Genomic DNA, 19,085 nt, shown 5'->3' with positions numbered 1-19,085 from the left:
TGCTGCTGGGACTATTATTTTAATATTGGTCTGCAGTAGTGAATGTTACAAATGGCAAGGAATTAAAGGGAACCTGTCACCCTTTTGAGCTTATTGAGTTATGAATATGGGCATACAGGTTGTGAAATTAGTCGTACCTGTATGAACCCTGGATATGGCCTTGTTATGGTAAATAAAAATCATCTTTTATACCTTCGATCTTCCAGCCTATGGGGCCTGGGCTGCCTGGAAGATAATATTGCCTCTGGACTTCATTATACAAGTTTTCTCCTCCCCATCTCTTCAGACGTCCCTTTCCCGTAATGTGCGTGGCTGGAAATCTGCGCATGCACATTCTGCCTGCCATCTCTCCTCTGCAATGGGAATTCACCATCACTTTTTGCTGGAGATCACTGGGACTGGAATTTACAGTGACTCTCTGGCACCTGCGCATATCAAAATTTAAGACAATGCCCATAGAAGGGCAGAATGCGCATGATCTTCGGCCGCGCACATGACATGAAAGGGACGTATGATGAGAAGGGGAGGAGAAAACTTGTGTAATGAAGACTGATGGCAGTCTTATCTTCCGGGCAGCCTACACCAAATAGCTTGGAAGATTGAATGTATAAAAGATGATTATCCACATCAAGGAGGCATACAGGTATGACTTATTTCACCTGTATACAACCTGTATGCCCATATTCATAACTCAAAAAGCTCAAAAGGGTAACAGATTCCCTAAGAGTTAATCCTATTTTTTCTTTTGCCAGGAGTTGGGTCAAATGGTCCTGATGCCAATTCTTTCTCATCGTGACAGTGATGTTATGGCCATTTGTCATATGGCTTTCCCAGACTAATGTCACTGCCCCAATATTCACCACATCATCACTCACATGTAGTACATGGGATAGGACCGACACAATCAGCGACTGCTCTGTACCCCAAGTGTAGTCTCCTCCACTAAAGTCTTTGCACATCACAAATCATGTAGTGGACATCATATTCCATAGTCACCAGGGACGGACTGGGACTGAAATTCAGCCCTGGTATTTTAAATTGCACAGGCTCATGCTGTCCTCGTTCCCAAGCATGAAATGGAGATATATTACTAATTTTACCCTGCCTGGAGGAAACCAAGATTTATTACAAGACCAATATTTGTAATACCAATAATACCACAATATAAGATGAAATAATTATAAGATCAACATGATAACATTGCAATATGACAGAGAAATACCAGAAAACCATAGCCAAATATTACCAGCATACACAGCTATAATAATACCACCATGCTGATCGTTAACAGGGTTGAGGTTAAAGTGCATGTAACTTCAGACTTTGAATCCTCATAGCGCACATTGTGAGGATTCTCCAGTGCCTCAGCATTTACACACCTCCCATTACATTCCGAATTTCCGACTAATTGTACTGGGCTTGACTAGTTTCACCTGTATTGAGACGTGCAAGTCAAGTTAGCAGGTGATCGCATTTATGCAAATCATATACTTGCACTCACATGATCAGAGGCATAACTTCTGTAGGTGCAAGGATTGCAATCGCATCAGGGGTCTGGAGCCTAGGGGGCCCAAAAGTCCCTTTGGCCTTTATGAAAATACCAATGCTATTAAAGACTTGCAATAATTGGGGTCCATGCTGTTCAAGTTACACCACTGCATATCATCGCCAACTACCAGCGCCAGCACTGTAGAATCACAGCGAGCGAGATCTGTGAGGATTCAGAAGTATTAGATTGGGCTAATTAGATAGGTGGGACTAGAGTTCTTAATTGTTTTGTCACTTGGATTTGACTAATCGATGCAGGTACACCTTGTATTTTTTATATGCTGTTAGTCTCTTGTGTTATACATTTGATCTTTTATCTTTGGTCTATTTAAAGTTTTAAATTAAGCACCCCACCACTTGCTTTATCATACGATATCAGAGAGTGAAATGAATAAATAATAGCTGGAGTTATCTAAAGCTCATCACACACAGCAGATTTCTTCCCTACAGAGTTGAGATCTTTCTGTAGATTCTCACTTGACCTTCGTACTACACAGAGATATGATATTAATATACGTAAAATATGTTATTTTCCAGGTTACGTTCGGGTGCTGATATGTTTAATATGCTTGGTTCTCTGTTCTATTGTGACAAAACAAGCGAATTGCAACACACAGTATTTCCCGAATACATAATGTTTGTATGAATTACAGGAAGTCATTAAAACTGTGCATGAGATCTTGGCAGACATTTGGGAAATGGAAAGTTCATGGTCCTTTTACTCATCATTAATTCAAGAAAGGCTCAATTCCAAAAAATACAAACAAAATTACGAACCCTTCCAACCCTAAGGCCTGTTTCACACATCAGTTTTTCACAATCAGTCAAGATCCGCCGTTTTGTGAAAAAAAATATGGATCTGCCAATTTTCCTTGCGGATGTTTTTTTCCCCATTGACTTTCATTATCGGCAGATATTGACTGATGACTGTCCGTTGCATCCGTATTTCTGCGGATCCGCCAAAATTTTGGCGTCCGCAGAGATCACTGAACGGACCATGCAACTTTTTTTGCAGTCCGGATCCGCATTTTTGCCTTTTAACCCTGAATCAAGTGTCGCTGCTGGTTGAAAATTCTCTCTCTCTCCTTACCCGCAACCTCCATTCCTCGCTCGCGATCTCCAGCCCCACATCTCTCATCGCGCGATCTTCCACATCTCTCATCGCGCGATCTCCAGCCCCATCCCGTGAGATGACCAGTATTAATTTTTTTATTTTTTGAAATATTTTCCTGCCGCGGTTCCTTTAAATTTTTACCATCGGCAGATCAGTACATCCACCGATCCGCTGTCCCTCGTTTCTGTCAGTCCGCCTGCGGATCCGTTTTCCGCTATTTTGGCGGATTTAGACTGACAGAAAAAACTGAAGTGTGAAACAGGCCTAAGCCCTATAAATATGTTTTATTCTATGATTTTATTATTTTTATTATAGCACTAATTCTTAAAACATTCAGTATATTGTGTGAAAAACATAAATGATGCAAATATTCTCCCAAACAGGTACAAAATTACACCAGATTCACTTTCTAAATTATGAAGCATTCTACTTCTGAGTGCAAATGGATTTTTTTTATTACTGGTTTCTCTAGCAGGTCATTCCTACTTTAATTGATTAAAGAGCTTGTCCGGCCTTAGGCTGCAAGTCTGCAATCACTCTATGTCACTGAAGACTTGTGTATCCTCATATTGTGCACGTTGGGCGCTGTGAGGATTTTCCGCTGCTGGGAGCATCAGGCGTGTGACAGCAAGTATGCAATTTGCAGGCATGTGGTTATGTGCCAACTACGTATATGCAGCCACGCTCAATGCGAGTGTATTGAGCAATTGCATTGAGCGAAGTCGGACATGTCTAGTTGGAATGTTGCAGGAAGTATGCAAATTGCATACCTGTGGTCATATAACGGTCCACTTCCAGAGAATCCTCACAGCGTTGAATGTGTGCTCTGTGAGGTTTCAAAAGTCTGAAGTCAAATAGAGTGTGTAAGGCTGGTGGATGTGGACCCACTGCACTACAGGCCAAGCATAACTAAGAGACTACCTGGTATTCATTAGAGCCTCTGATAGTGAATATGGGCTTGGCCGCAGGTTGTCACTAGGTACCACTCCAGTGCAGTTCCTGGGTCTGCAGCAGCTGACTAGAAGGTCAGATATACCGGCACGATGTACAGCAGGACGAAGATGTAGTCAGACAATCTGGGGTCAGGGCACGCAACACATGATAAGAGTATAAAGCTGAGGTCGGGAGCAAAGAGGTTAGACCGGACGGGTATACAAGCCGGGTCGATAAAAGAAGAGACAGAACAAACGTGCACCCATAGGATCCAAAGACAAGCAACTGGGAAACAACAATTGGGAAAGGAGAGGTGAGAAAAGCTGCCTAAGAAACCCACTGCTGCCTAGGGATAGACTGGGGAAGGCAAACACTGTAGGACACAGCAGAGTTAAATTCTTGCAGGATCTGGCAGCGCATCCCTATAGACAGGTGAAGCCTCTCTGGGAGCAGAGCTGGCAGTGAGCACAAGGCAGCTCAGAGAGCTGGTCTGACGATGGGGAAACAGTGGGGTGAATGCAGTCAGTAGGGTGCCACTGAGAAGGCGTGTGAGATGCCGATGTGACTGAGTGATTGTGTAAGAAGGAAGACCGGGCTGCTGACAGCTGTACTGCGCCAGGTCCAGAACTGTCGAGGCTGCGTCCCAGGTTGTCCAGGGGAAAGTTAGGACAGCGGACAGAACTTGTCACCCGGAAGCAGGGGGCATGGCAAATGGAAAAAGTGCATGCAGCAACAGGCAGTTTCCCGCTGGCGGTGACTGAGCAGAAGTGTGCGCCGAGTGCTCTGTTGGTTGTGCAGCAGTCCCACAACTTGCTGCGGTCGGCTGTACTCGAGCATACCTCTGAGCCTAGCAGCAGAGGAAGAGCCGTGGGCTCCATTAAGTCCAGTGCCGTGCGCGAGCATAGGAACGGGGTCCATGTTCAGAACTGTTCATGGTGGCCCTCTTTGCCGGACAGCACACCGCAGACCTCCCTTGCAAATACTCATCCTACATATAAACAGAAGACTTTGCCACATATACTAAAGAATCAATTTTATTGAGAACAAATTCTTTAAAAAAACATTCTTTTGAAAAACAATCAGAATACACGTGGGGAAAAGAATGCAGAGACAACACACACAGGCATGTTACCACTCTTAAATATACTGATTACTGAGTAAGTAAATACATATATTTTTCAAAAACCAGTAGGTTAAAACTTAAAATATATGCCAAAAAATGTATATCAACCAAAGTCTACTGCAGACCCATTCTTATACATATAATCCATTGCAAGGAAGTCATTGTTTCATCTGGCTGAAAGACTAGCATACTAAAGTACCTATTGAATAACAAAGTGCATAGTGCTAATAAGAAGGAGACACCAGGTAAATTTGTGGAGATAAAACCAGAGTCAATAGGTAAAAAGAGGGTAAATTCATAACCTGCAGGTGTGGTCCAAGGCTCGACGCGCGTTTCACGTTTAAGCTTCTTCCTGGGGGGTCTGTCAAATAGACCTTGCAAATAGACTGTTCATCGCTCCCTTGACTTTGGCTGCACAACTTTATGGACTAATTGGCTCAATGGGTAAAATCGGAGACTGCCCCGTTGCCACCAGAAGATATACAGTGAGCTGTTGAATTTTCCCTGAGGACATTGCACCGGCTGCTACTGAGACTACAACTCTCATTGGATCATCTGCGGCAGGGGTAACCACGAACACGATAAGTTTATTGAGTGAACTGTTATCACATTGTTGTTGTTTATTGCCTTATCATTTGAAATTTAACTGTTCATCTCCCTGCGAGGAGTATCTTTACTGTTCAATTAAATTGCTAACCCTTACTCTGCCGTTCTTGCATCACTGCATCCCGCAACCTGCTTACAATTGCAGACTTGTAGTCTAAGGCAGGATAACCCCTTCATTTTTTAGGTTTAGTTTCAAGTTTCTGCATTTAGTGCAGGTAAGAGTGTGGCCTCGCTTTCTTGGAGATGGACATTACGTTTACATAGTTTTGCATTTGCTATGTATCCATATTTGGGACCTGATCCTGCTCATCCCTTATTCACTCTGACGTCACTATGACACAAGGTAAGGTTTTAGCACTAGAGGTTAGGACTATCCCGAATTTGGGTACACCTTAACGCTGGTGGGATGGCTGTTATGCTTTTTTTAATCAAAAACAGTAGTTACTAATTACACCATGTCATTTATATGCATTGATGCTTTTACTTTTTTACTTACAGCAGGGTATATGTTACTTTTCTTTCTTCTTTAGGTTTTGTCTGTTTTATGGCCAGTGTGAACATGCTCCTATTTTGCATGCATACCAACTTATACTCCAGTTCATTCTTTTCGGTTTATCCCCTGTAATATTATACAAATAAATCAGACTGCAAAATGAGTCACTACCCAGCAAAAGATAAGAAGGTCATATTATCTGCCCTACACCATTTCTGCAGAATACCCAACCTTTCCCCCCACTCACACCCAAGCAAGGTGGAAGCTAAATAAGAAACCAAAGAGGCGGCATTACCTGGCTCTCACTCGGGCTGCTGACTGCTATGTAATATCTCTCTGCTATAGTAAAAACGTCAACCTTTACATGCAGTGCATTTGTCACGAGTCTTCCATAAAGTAAAATGCAATTTAAGTGAATGGATTTGTACAAAACCAGCGTCTCAAAGGTGAGACAACACTTCTGAAAATTTTAGGGTTTTTCAAATTAGATATTTATATCCTTATATCCAAGATCCCCCATACCACTCCTCAGTTTGCTTTTCTCCTTGTTCCTTTATCAAATTAAAAGGAAACCATCATTTTATTTTATTGTTTTCATAAATCAATAGTACACATGAAAATATCTTATTAAAGAAATCATCTTCTAACTCCTCTTGGACTGATCTTTCTTTGCCAGAATTCTCAATATGCTCATTAAAATCTGTCTTCAGTGAATGCAGACTTTCTCAATACTGAGATAGGAGACATCAGTTGTTATTCAGAAATTTCTATGGAGATCTGTCATTCCAGAAAGACTTGCAGTAGAATGTCTGTGACTTCCTCTCTCTTCTCCAATCTCCATAGAATTTTAGAAGCACCAACAGTCACCATCTATATGAGTAATTTGAACATCTGTGTTCACTGAATACAGATTTTAACCATTAAAACAGAATTAGAATCACATTTCTCTGATTACATACAGTATATTATAAATTACTGATTTTCATATGTATTATTGATTATATAAAAATTTAAAATGACGATTATTCTTTAACCCCTTCATGACATGGCCATTTTCTGCTTTTTTGTGTGTTTTTTTTGCCATTTTTGTTTTTTCCTCCTGTTCTTCCAAGGGTCATAACTTTTTTTTCTATAAATATAGCTGTTTGAGGGCTTATTTTTTGCAAGACGAGTTATACTTCTGAATGACACAATTCCACAAAAAAATTGCAATTTCACAACTGTTTTACTGCTTTTTTAAATTTACCATGTTCGTTATATGGTAAAACTGATCTGGTAACATAATTCTACGAGTTCACACATACCAAAGTAGTATATATTTTTTTTTTATTTAAGTAGTGAAAAAAAAAGGAAATTTGTAAAAAAAAAAAAAGTGTTTGCTTCTGTCTCCATTTTCTGAGACCCATAAAGTTTTCATTTTTCGGGATACCGCTCTAAGTGAGGGCTTTTTTCTTGTGCACTGAGCTTATGTTTTCACTGATACCATTTTGGGGTAGATACGATGTTTTGATGTTGCAGTTTAATGAGGCAAAACGGGGTGATTTGAACTTTTATGTGATCATCCAATTGCTTGTGCTATACAGTGTGGAAAATAAGTATTTCATACACTGCCAATTTTGCAAGTTTTGCCACCTACAAAGAATAGACTGGTCTGTAATTTTCATCAGAGGTGCACTTCAATTGTGAGAACCAAAAATTTTGTTCATGAAAATGCTGCCTTAGCCTCAAATATTTCAGTTTCACAAGGGGTAACAGGAGAGCATAAACCCTATAATTTGTTGTACCCTTTCTCCTATATGTGCCAATACCTCAAATGTTATAAAAAAAAAAAACAAACAAACTACTGTTTGGAAAGAGAAAGAGCGCTATTTTTGCTTTGGAAGTACAAATTTGTCTGGAATAGATTGTGCATGCCATGTTCCATTTACAGAGCCCCAAGAAGCGATAACTTTTTGGACTTACAGCTGTTTCACAAATGTTTATAACATTTGGACGTCAACATGAAAAATTACATTTTTTTACATGAAATTGATGGTTTAGCCTCAATTTTTTTCAAAGGGATAATATAAGAAAATGTAATCTACGATTTGTAATGCAATTCTTTTAGAAAGTGCCAATATCCCATATGTGGTCAAAAACTATTGTGGCAGGGCTTAGAAGGGAAAGCGGTTTGGTTTTTGGAGCGTAAATTTGACTAGAATAGTTTGCAGGTGCTACCTGCAGAGGCCTCAAGGAATCACAACAGCAGAAAACCACCCCAATAACCTGTTGGAAACTACACCCCTCAGGGAATTCAACACTTAGAGAGTAAGGATGAGGTCATACTTGCAACTGCAATGCGAGAAACTGGCTCTCGCATCAACACCCGCAATACCCGACACTGCCGCTGACACTCAAGACCGGAGCGTTCAGCTGCATAGAAATATATGCAGCTGTGGCGACCCTGAGGGTTTAGTCGCCACAGAGGTACTGCACCTCCTCCTGAGGCGTGGTACCCAACCATCCAGGTAAGGTGGAGACTCCTGACCACGCTCCAACACCTGCACCCCACACCACAAAGTAGTGTAGCAAAGCACCTTTGGCGGCTCCCTGCTTGGAGTATAGCATGGCACCCCTTTGTGGCTCCCTGCTTGGAACACGAAACGTGCTATGAGGTGGATGAAGTTTAGTTCACCTAAAAGAGCGGGAAGAGTTGAGTTCAGTCAGTCCTTGCATTCAGTCAGAGAGTGAGGATGTAGACGGACGGAGTGTGAGAAAGAGAAGATCCCTGGGAGAGGGATGGAAGGAGGAAGTGCTGCAGCAGGCCACAGTGATCTGGGTCTGCTGGCACAGGAAAGAGACAGAGAAAGGAAGCTTCATTCTCCATTGGAAAGAAGGATTAGCACGGAACGTGAGGAGAATAAGGGAACAAGGACAAGGGTTAGAGGAGAACCCTTTTCAAGTTCTAAGCGCAAGGCCGGGGTCCGGTCCCCGAGGTTGTACGGATACTAATGGTCCTGCAGCAGACCCCGGAGGAATAGAAGTAGGCGCTATAAGAGGAGACGTTCAGAAAAGGCACATATGTTGGCGGAGTGTTGGAAAGGAGTACTTCATCTTGCCTGGAAGTTGGCTGAGCTCCTGACCCGGAGGACACGGCACGGATACGGGCACCTGTACCTGCAACAGACTGAGTAAAGCTTTGGAACTACATGCCCTGGTGTCATCCGCTTATTCCGGCACCAACCTGCCCAGCACTGCTACATCCCTTGCGCCTGACACTACACCATCTAAGTGTTACTTCACCTACACTGCCCTGGTACTACAGCCCTGCCTGTGGAGGGCTATAACATCACTGCTGCACCACACCATCTGTCCCAGAGGATCTGTCTGCAGCGTCGGCTTACATCTCTATTGCCGAACACCACAGGTGGCGTCACGAATCACTTATAAACTTTCACCACCATCAGCACACTGAAACAACAACCCCCTTTGCAATGGAGCCCCAGGGCCACGGACCGGGTCACTGTTGTCGTGACGTCTCCCCGTTGAGAAGATCAACCGGCCCGGTACCGAGTACCCCATGGCCCTGGTGAGTGAGGGGCGCTCCACAGCCACACACTCTGGTCATGCTTGCCGGTGGCAGTGCCGGGTATTGAGGCACGAGTTTCTCGCATTGCAGTTGCAAGTGTGACTCCACCTTATTGTTTTAATTATCTTCATAAATCAATAGTACACATGAAAATAAGAAACTTTGTAATATATCTTGTTGGAGAGTTCTGCTTCTTGCAACTCCTGGACTGATCATTCCTGCTCAAAAATCTGAATTCACTGGTAAAACTTTCCCATAACTGAGATAGAAGATGACAGCTGCTACTGTTTCACACTTCCGTTTTTGACCATCAGTCAAAATCCGCCGTTTTTGCAAAAAAACGGATCCGCCATTTTTTTTGACGGATCCGTTTTTTCCCCCATTGACTTGCATTACCGGCGGATCTTGACGGATGGCCATCCGCTGGATCCTTTTTTTGCGGATCCGTCAATTTTTTTGCGTCCACCGAGATGCCTGGACGGACCATGTAACGTTTTTTGTACTGCAGGATCCGCATTTTTATAGAGCGCATGCCCGGAGGAATGAAGTCAGGAGGAAATTTAACCCTGAAATCATTTCTGGCGGACAGAGGAAAAAAAAAAAAAAATTCTCTCTCCCCCCCCCCCCCCCCCCCTTCCCGGCAGCGGTTCCTTTAAAATTCTTCATTCGGCGGATCCGTCAAAAAAACGGATCCGGTGGCATCCATTCACATCATTTAGGAACGGATCCGTTTTCCGCCTTTTTGGCGGATTATAACTGACTCAAAAAACGGAAGTGTGAAACAGGCCTTAAATTGTATATACATAGGGGAGTGAGAATCTCTGCCTCTAGCTCTGCCTCTCCCCTAGCCCCAAACATATAGTTATTGGTTGTAACTGTCATCTCCTATATCAGTAATGTAACATCTGCATTCACCAAATATAGAGTTTATCTATGAATTGAGTATGCAAATTGTCTCTTCAGAGAGGAAGAGGACAGTTTATTCCCATGAATTGAGAATTTTGAGAATAAATGATCAGTCCAGGAGAAAGAAGCAGATCTCAGATAAGAGATATTACAAAGTTGCTTACTTTCATGTGTACTATTAATTTATGAAATAAAAAATTAAAATTACTGTTATTTGGGTTATCAATAGGATAGTTTTATAGCACAGTTTGTTCCAGTCACGGAAATAACAATAATGTGCACTTTTTATTTTCTTTTGTTTTACATGAAAACAGTTTTTCCATATTTTGTTTTATATTTTTTACTATATTTTTAGAATGCTATTTGGACTTTTTTCTTTGTTTTTGTCATGCCGTTCTGTTTGTATTTGGTTGTTGGCGTGACAATGCATGTTTTTTGCTTTAACCCCTTACTCCTTTCCCCCTAATTGAGCTGGGATACTGCTGGCTTTTACCTGTATGGAGCCTGCTCAGTTCCCTGCTCTGCTGCGTAGCTGCACATGTGGTGTTAGGTCTTTGCTCTGCTGCTGGACCATTCGCATGTGCGGTCCCTGGTCGCCGCTGTGGAAGCTGTCCGCGGGTTGTGAGGTCATTTGCAGCTGGTGCATGACTTTTCACGTGTGTCTTGGCTGGCAGCCATGGCCAGGTGCTCTAAGCTGCAGTTCCTGGACTGATTATGCTGCAGTGGTTTCTGTGTGTCCTTAGGGCGTGCGCAGCCACACCTCCCCTGCTTTTATCAGGGCTAGTGTGTGTACTTGAAATGCTGTCCTGAGCCAATTGCAGAGGGGCAGCTCCTTTATAAACTCACTCTGCCCTATGGGCAGGGCCAGAGCCACTCACAAAGCTACTGGACTTTGCTATGTGTGTGTCGTGTCTGTGGACCTCGTCTGTCTCGGTTATGGTACCAAATTCCCTGCCTTGATTCCTGCTTTGTCCTGTTCCCTCGCCCTGCCCCGAAGGCGGTATGTCCGGGCCTGAATCCCTGATCCTGTACCTGTCCTGTACCTGACCCTGTCTAAATTCGCCCTGGCCTAGAGGCGGTGTATCCAGGCTTGAATCCTTGATCCTGTACCTATCCCTTACCTGACTATGTCTGAACTGTCTGCTATGTTGTGTTCCTGGAATCCCTCTGTGTTTGGAGCCCTGCACCCAGTGACTCAGACTCTTGTAACCGGTGTTCCTGCTGAGCATCTACTATGCTGTGCTCTGACTACCATGCAGTGCTAGCTCAATGCAGGCCCAGCAATCCTGCAGTGTTACTACCATCACGCTTGAGTTCCATCCTAGGTCCGATGCCCAGAGCCTGACGACTGCAGTCTGGAACCTGATGACCGCTGCCTGGAGCCTGGAGCTGGATGACTGCAGTGGTGCCTGTAGGTCGTGTTGGATGTCCGGAACCAAACGACTCCCGTCTGATGTCTGCCGGTGACTCTGATGTCCTGTGGGTGACCCTGATGTCCTGATGACCTCGTGTGTCCTGGTGACCTCGTGTGTCCTGATGACCTCGTGTGTCCTGATGACCTCGTGTGTCCTGGTTTTGTCTTTGTACTGTGACTTTACTTTAAGTAAACTTTACTTTATTTATAGCTGTAGTTGTGCGGTGTCATCAAGTCCTAAGTGTCCTTGCCAACATGCTCAGCTGCCACAGAATCCCCGTCGCTGCCCTTCCCTAGTTAGGGTAGGCCCGGGTCCCCCTCTGTGGTATAGAGGGTCCATATTTCGTCCCCGGGGGATGCCCGCCGATCGCAATCGGCGTGGAGGCGCCTGCTGGGCCGCGTCTGCGGCTGCAGTCGTGACAGTTTTATCACTTAGGCCAGACAAGTGAAAGTTGAAGTCCCGTACTGTGACTTACATCCTGCAATACATATTGTTTTCAGGAAAAATCAAAGACACAAACAATATTTGAATATCATGCAGTAAATAAATAAATAGCATAGTGCATGAAAATAATATACGGTACTTAGCTAGCATGTTTTTTGATAAAAAAAAATACAAAAGCCATCCCACCACTTCACAGTGACCGTAATTGAGACAGTCCTAACTCTAATATTAAAAAGCTTACCGTTTGTCCAGTGACATGCATGTGGATAAGGACTGAGAAGGACTGGGCCCAACTAGTGGACACACAGCTAAGGGAGACCACATCAATATAATGCCCAGCTCAAAGCAAAGGCAGGCCATACCTTTATATTGATTGCAGGGTACTAGACCTGTAAGATATAGACTGACAGGAGGCGAAATAGAGCTTGCTTATGCCAGGAATAAGAGTCCACCTTGGTTTGCTTAACCCGAGGCCATTACTTCGCAACCACAGAGTTCCAATGGGGTCAATGAGGGGCCCCCTCCCTCAAATAACCAACCAGATGGAGGTAGTATTGACAGCGACATCTAAGGGATTAAACAAGCGTGACTGGTGCTAGGACTGATCGCAGCAGCTACAGTAGGGTGTCAAATATATTATACACCTGGCGCCAGGTGATGATGAAGTTGGTTCTGCTTAATATTATCACACCGCACAAATATGGCAGTTTGCGAGTATGCAGTGCCCGCTGTGTCATACATGCACATTGGGTGTTAGGAATGGGTTAAATAGTTACTGTCAAATGGTAAATGGTCATGAACGGCAAATGCTAAAATCTTCATGGAGTTTGTCTGCTTTCCATTTGCTTGCATGTGTTACTTCTGGGTACTATGGTTTCCTCCAACACTCGAAAGAAATATTTAAGTAACAGACTGTGGGTGTTGACAATGTCTGTGAAGCGAATATCTTGGCGCTATATGGTGCAACATAAATAAATAAGTACTTGACTTTCAAAAGTAGAAATCATTTTCTCCTAAAATGAAGTTTTTAGGCTGAATCACTCTGAAATGCCGACCACGTCTTGCCGAATCTGTGTCAAGATGGATTTGACAAGAGTACAGCCAGGAGATAGCAAGTTGGGATCAAGTGAATTCCCTAGTGGCAAGTGAGAAGCCAGGAAACATGTATGTTAGACACAACACGTCTTTCTATACTGTATCTACAGTAATAAATACATAGGCCTTGGTTTATCAAGATTGGTAATTATCTCACCGGCGAGGAGACATGGTGAACTCAGATGTCCCTGATTCATGAAAAAGAACACTCCTCTTCATGAATCAGAAGCGTCTGATAAATGGTGTGCACCTCCGTGCCCAATGTCAGAAATCTTACACCAGTCACAAACAAGAGTAAGATATCTGGGGTAGGGAACGCCACAGCTCATCATGAATTAGAGAAACTATGCCCCAGTCCTGCTCAATTTGGCAAATGCCAAAAGATGCAACATTTTCTAGCAACCTGAATTTGCATCAGAATGTTACGACATTTCAAAGCAATTTACATCAGAATTCTGGCAGAATTGCTTTGATAAATTTGGACCATAAAGTTTCCTAATAATGGCTTAGCAATTTTTGAGGCAATTTTATTTTCAATTGTGTGTTTGAATTGAAAGGCTCAAAAAGATTTTTAAAAAATCCCAGTTTAGCCCCTCTCCCTCTGATAGAAAATAAAAACGCTTAAAGGGGTTGTCCAGTACATTTGTATAGATGACCTGTCCTTAGGATAGGTCATTTATATAATAATAGGAGCTGTTCTGTGCCAGGCAACAAATTCTAAACAGTTGTATATAGCTCCATACATTGTTTACAGCCAGCCACTTTCACAGCTGAATGGAGAAGATTAGGAGGTGCCATCCACTGCTGATTTTATATTGATAAGCTTCCCTGACTGTTGGTCATCAATACAAAAGAAAAAAAAAAAAAAAAAAAAAAAAAAAAAAAAAAATGCAAAATTCCACTGACATAGAAATAAATTGAAAAAGAAGGCATAAAGTACATAAACACATATGTCATAAACTTTACATTATATCCATACCAGGGCCATTTTCCTTGAGACTTCTTCATCTAGACTTTCCCCACTAGCCATCAAATTTAGGAAATAATCTGAGTAAGGCCAGGATCACATAAGCGAGAAACACGGCTGAATCTCGCATGTTAATACCCGACACTGCCATCGGTACTGGGGCTCCATGTATTGCTATGCGGCCGCACACTCCGATCCGAGTGCCGGCGGCAGTGCCGGGTATTAACATGCGAGACTCAGCCATGTTTCTCGCATGTGTGATCCCGGCCTAATACAGCCCTACTTGCTGAATGCAACTTCCTTACTTACTTCCTTACTTGCTTTGGTTAGCTTTCTGGAAGCCATTCCCAAGGTGTGAAAACATAGCCCTAATAATTTTCTGTGCACTCATTCCACATTTCAAATATGACAGCCAGACGTTAATAAAGATGCTTATTTGTGCCTATCTCAGAGTATTTTTTTTTACAAAACCTGGGAACTCAGAAACTCTTAGCTAATACAAATAAATGGAAATGAAAAGGAAGCTATGATTGTGTGCAGAATGGTTAGTACTTCATTTTACACCGGTGAACCTAGACAGAAGAGGACCCCTGGTGAGAATAGTATATGGGGGGCCTTTGCAGTCCAGTACATTATCATAATACATCCGTGTATGTGTCTGTGACAGAAGGTGCTGGAGGTGAAAGTACCCCCTAACCTCTTGGACCCCTGTGCGGCTTCACAGGTAGGTAGCACCAATGGTATGCCCACCCATGATTATACAGATCTATATGGGTTTTAAGTAAAATAACAACTTGTATTTCTCTGTTTAAACTCAATTCATTAAGAGCCTGCTTTTCACTAATATTCCTGGAAGGTTTGTGCATTGGACATATTCTTCACATAGGAGATCAATCAAAATTCTATCTCTTCATATAGGACACTTTGATTTCAGCATTGGGTTGCAAGACCACTACATTGAATGAAATTTTATAAGCATTATCAGTGTCAGTGAAACCTAACTCACTGCAAAGTATCAAGCCTCGCTTGTCCTCTCTACAACCTCTAATTCTTGTCTCCGCCATGACTTTTTTCTTTCAATTCCAGAAATATTTAATCAGGACTATCAGCTGTGTATCCACCAGACTTCTGCACAACACAACTGATGGTCCCAACCCCATTTATAAGGCAAGAAATCCCACTTATTAAACCTGACAGGGCACACCTGTGAAGTGAAAACCATTTCCGGTGACTACCTCTTGAAGCTCATCAAGAGAATGCCAAGAGTGTGCAAAGCAGTAATCAAAGCAAAAGGTGGCTACTTTGAAGAACCTAGAATATAAGACATACTGTATTTTCAGTTGTTTCACACTTTTTTGTTAATTATATAATTCCACATGTGTTAATTCATAATTTTGATGCCTTCAGAGTGAATCTACAATTTTCATAGTCATGAAAATAAAGAAAACTCTTTGCATGAGAAGGTGTGTCCAAACTTTTGGTCTGTACTGTATATAATATTATTATATATTATTATGTTGTTTGATACTCTGCACTTTAACTATACCGTAATACTTGTCGTTATTGACTTTTTTTCTGTACATACAATCGCATTTTTTCATATTTGATTGCTGGTATTTTGATCATGTTGATATTTTGTTTTTTTGCATGATATACCCTCTGTATATTAAGAATCATTTTTACTCATATTGGATATATCTTGGGAGTACTACTATATTAAACACCACTTATCTACTTGATTGGCGGGACATCTCATTTGTATATACCTGTATACACAATAATAAATATTGGGACTATTATATCTTCCCTTGCTTATTGTCACCTTGTCTTTGTTTTTTTTTTTTAATTGTTTTAAATCATTCAGGACTTTGGTTTCAATTAAGACATTTCTATTGCCTTCATGTTTGGGTGTGCACCATTATTCTGTGTAGCTGCTTCTCTTACTATTTGACTATTTTCCATTGTGCAGTCAGTTGTAGCACCCCTTATCTTTAATGTTTCATATACATCTTTTGTGGTGCCCATTATTTTCCATGTAATGACACACAAAAGGTTGATACATAAAACGAGAACAATGGGTATAGGGGAAAATATCTGTATGTGGGTAAAGAGCTGGCTCAGGGATAGGAAACAAAGGGTGGTTATTAATGGAGCACACTCGGACTGGGTCACGGTTAGCAGTGGGGTACTACAGGGGTCAGTTTTGGGCCCGCTTCTTATTAACATATTTATTAATGACCTTGTAGTGGGCAAAGATAGTAGAATTTCAGTATTTGTATTAATGTTCATAAAATGGAAAGAGGGAGGCATATCTAAAGAAGAATATAATGCTGTCTGCAGAAACTGCAGCGCACAAATCAGATTAGCTAAAGCTGAAAATGAATTGAGGCTTGCAAGAGATGTCAAAAGCAATAATAAAGGATTTTCGGGATATGTCAAAAGTAAAAGAAAAGTCAAAGATGCTATAGGATTTTTACAGGATGAAAATGATGAAATGGTAAGACAGGATGTTGAGAAGGCTGAACTTTTAAATTCCTAATTTGCATCTGTTTTCTCTCAGAAAGGAAACATAACATCAACTGTTCTTCACTGTCCTATTAAGGGTATAGAAGAATCCAGGATATCTATAAACAGAAAGATAGTGAGGAAACACTTAGCTAACCTAAATGAATTCAAGTCTCCAGGTCCAGATGAATTACACCCCAGAGTACTGAAGGAGATAGCAGAAGAAATTTTTGAACCCCTCTCCATAATCTTTGAAAATTCTTGGAGAACAGGAGAAGTCCCAGAAGACTGGAGAAGAGCAAAATGTTGCTCCTATCTTCAAAAAGGGGAAGAAGGTGGACCCAGGCAACTATAGGCCGGTGAGTCTGACTTCTATACCAGGAAAGATCTTTGAACAAATTATTAAACAACATGTATGTCAGTACCTGGATAAGAATGAAGTGATTAAACAGAGTCAGCATGGGTTTGTAACTAATAAGTCATGTCAGACTAACTTAATTTCCTTCTATGACGGAATCACTGATTGGGTGGATCAAGGAAATGCTGTAGATATAGTATATCTTGACTTCAGCAAAGCATTTGACAAAGTCTCTCATACAATCCTTATTGAAAAAATGACTAAGTATGGAATGGACAAGGCAACTGTTAGGTGGATTCATAACTGGCTTAGTGATCGGACCCAAAGAGTGGTTGTAAATGGCTGCACATCCAGTTGGAAGAATGTCTCAAGTGGGGTACCACAGGGCTCTGTCCTGGGCCCTGTATTGTTCAACATCTTTATCAATGATTTAGATGAAGGAATTGCGGGTAAACTGATTAAATTTGCTGATGACACAAAGCTAGGAGGGATAGCTAATACTAGAGAAGAGAGAGAGGATTCAAAAAGATAATAAACTGGAGAAGTGGGCAGAAACTAACAGAATGGTTTTTAACAGGGAAAAATGCAAAGTACTACATCTGGGCAATAAAAATGAAAAAAAGCATATACAGAATGGGAGGAATAGGGCTAAGCAACAGCACATGTGAAAAAGACTTGGGTATACTAATAGATCACAGACTGAATATGAGTCAACAGTGTGATGCAGCAGCAAAAAAGGCAAATACAATTCTAGGATGTATTAACAGAAGCATACAGTCTAGATCACGTGAAGTCATTATTTCCCTCTACTCCTCTTTGGTCAGACCTCATCTGGAATATTGTGTCCAGTTTTGGGCACCACATTTTAAAAAAGACATCAACAAACTGGAGCAAGTTCAGAAAAGAGCGACCAGAATGGTGACCGGTCTGCAAACCCTGTCTTATGAGGAAAGGTTGCAGGATTTGGGAATGTTTAGTTTGCAAAAGAGAAGACTGAGAGGAGACTTAATAGCTGTCTACAAATATCTAAAGGGCTGTCACATTGTAGAAGGATCAACTTTATTCTCATTTGCACAAGGAAAGACTACAAGCAATGGGATGAAACTGAATGGGAGGAGACACAGATTAGATATTAGAAAAAACTTTGACAGTTAGAGTGATCAATGAGTGGAACAAGCTGCCACGAGAAGTGGTGAGTTCTCCTTCAATGGAAGTTTTCAAACAGAGGCTGGACAGACATCTGACTGGGATGATTTAGCGAATCCTGCTTTGAGCAGGGGGTTGGACCAGATGGCCCAGGAGGTCCCTTCCAACTCTACGATTCTATGACACTAAACTCTGCAGGGTAATCAATACAGAGGAGGACAATTTTATATTACAGGATGATTTATGTAAACTAGAAGCTTGGGCTGATAAATGGCAAATAAGCTTTAATGGGGATAAATGTAAGGCCATGCACTTGGGTAGAACGAACAAGATGTATAATTATGTGCTTAATTGTAAAACACTGGGCAAAACTGTCACTGAAAAAGACCTGGGTGTATGGGTGGACGACAAACTCACATTTAGTGGCCAGTGTCAGGCAGCTGCTGCGAAGGCAAATAAAATAATGGGATGCATTAAAAGAGGCTTAGATGCTCATGAGGAGAACATAATTTTACCTCTATATAAGTCACTAGAGCGACCACACTTAGAATACTGTGTACAGTTCTGGTCTCCGGTGTATAAGAAAGACATAGCTGAACTGGAGCGGGTGCAGAGAAGAGCGACCAAGGTTATTAGGGAACTGGGGGGTCTGCAATACCAAGACAGGTTATTACACCTGGGGTTATTTAGTTTGGAAAAATGAAGGCTTAGGGGTGATCTTATTACAATGTATAAATATATGCGGGGACAATACAAAGACCTTTCTAATGATCTTTTTACTCTTAGACCTGTGACGGGGACAAGGGGGCATCCTCTACGTCTGGAGGAAAGAAGGTTTAAGCATACTCACAGACGTGGATTCTT

Source organism: Dendrobates tinctorius, unplaced genomic scaffold, assembly GCF_039654945.1.
Source record: "Dendrobates tinctorius isolate UK_male_01 unplaced genomic scaffold, ASM3965494v1 ptg000035l, whole genome shotgun sequence".
Classification (NCBI taxonomy): domain Eukaryota; kingdom Metazoa; phylum Chordata; class Amphibia; order Anura; family Dendrobatidae; genus Dendrobates; species Dendrobates tinctorius.
Note: the sequence above shows the minus strand (reverse complement) of the source record.